Raw genomic sequence first — 1,813 nt, forward strand, 5'->3', positions numbered from 1 at the left:
ACTGCATCATTCCCGGGGCAAAAAAACAAAAACAAAACAAAAAAAGGCTGTTCGAAAGTAGCCGTGCATTTTGACTAAACTTTTTGCAAGCAATGTAAACCACAAATATGTCATTACATTATAAAATGTCTTTACCAGTACAGATTATTTTTGGAGGGCTCTTAAAAGCATGAAATTTACTGTTTTATAATGCCTATTTGCTATATTTTAGAATAGTAAAATCATCAACACTGAACACTTATTGGTTATTTCATAGGGCAGAATGGAATTATGTGATTAAACATGTTAAATAAAGATTTTTTATTTAAAGACATCAGTTTCTAATATTTAATTGAATAAAAGCTTGATCTCCCTTTACAATTAATGCAAAGAGTGTTTCTTTCAGTGCATTTTTGCGGGTGTGCCTCAAGGATGTATAAATGGACCATTAGTTGTATTATATGTGCAGTACTATATATTCTTGTCCCGTCTCATTTGAGTACACTTACAGTCCCTTTATGCGTTCGGGTATACTTGTGTGCATGTGTGTATTTGAAGAGGACATACAGTGAAGACATACACTCCAGCAGGATGGCTAAGAGAGAGAGTTGATGAAAGAGTATGCACCATTGGGTCTAGAGTAGCACTTGCTTCAAAGAGAGTTTATCTATTTACATCTGACACGATAAAGTGTCAAGTGATTAAAGAAAAATCTCTACCATATAAATCAGTTTTTGTCCTCACAAGCTATGACCAGATATAACAAGTGGCAAGATATTTTGTCATATTATATATATAATATATATATATATATATATTTCATTATATAGATGTTTTATTTAATCATATAGGCTTTTTACCAGTTCCTACATGTTGAGTAGTGCAGTCTAAATTTGACAGATGTTTTTAGGATGTGTCCTTATGTAAAAGCTTCTGTCTCATCTGTTTAATTTCTGTTGTTTTCTCCATTTTCTAAATGTCGAATTCTTTATCATCATCTTAGCAATAAAATGCTTTGTAAGATTTTTGCAGATTGAAAGTGAGAAAGATGTGGTCTGTCTGCATTAATAAACACTGGAGGGAACAGGATGGAAAACTTTCTCTTGAACTGAAACTGAGTATAAATCACTGGGTAAAAGTAGCTCAAACAGATTTATGAATGTAAACATAAGCCTTTTTGAAACTGACATGATGCTCATGTTTATGTACAGCTCTGCTTTACAATTTTTTTTGCAACATTTATTTAGTTATTTACATTTAAACAGTTTTCTGATCTTAAACTGTTGTTTGCTTGTTGCATGTTTTCTTTTTTAACATGCATATGTTATGCACATTTTATTCAGCAATGGTGTAATATACTACTTTAAAGTGAATAAATAATTTATTTTAAATGGAAAAATTAGTATAAAAATGAACTCATTATACAATATAATGCTAGTACTATCACTGCGTATACATGTGGTGAGAAGAAAGAAATAATTTTAATGAGTAAACCGGAGACTGTTATTGCAGCTTAGTTTAAATAAATCTTGAATCTTGACTGTCTTTTTAGACTTGGGAAATGTTGAGTTTTTAAAGTTATACTATGTCGCATACTTAATCAGACATTTTCACAATATTAAGAAAAATCCATTTCCCATGGTATAACAGTTTAATATGTAAATGTAGACTTTAAACAAACTGAATATTTGGCTAAAAATGACCAAACTTGCGGGCCAAACTTTACTTTAAACACAAGTCAGTGTTATTGAAGAGAATATTGTGGTGTTTGTTTTTAACAATTAATGATTGCATTCTAAACTGTGTCTGAACTGAATCTGAAAGAATATATCTC

Source organism: Sinocyclocheilus anshuiensis, unplaced genomic scaffold (assembly GCF_001515605.1).
Source record: "Sinocyclocheilus anshuiensis isolate Anshui unplaced genomic scaffold, SAMN03320099.WGS_v1.1 scaffold50, whole genome shotgun sequence".
Taxonomy (NCBI): Eukaryota; Metazoa; Chordata; class Actinopteri; order Cypriniformes; family Cyprinidae; genus Sinocyclocheilus; species Sinocyclocheilus anshuiensis.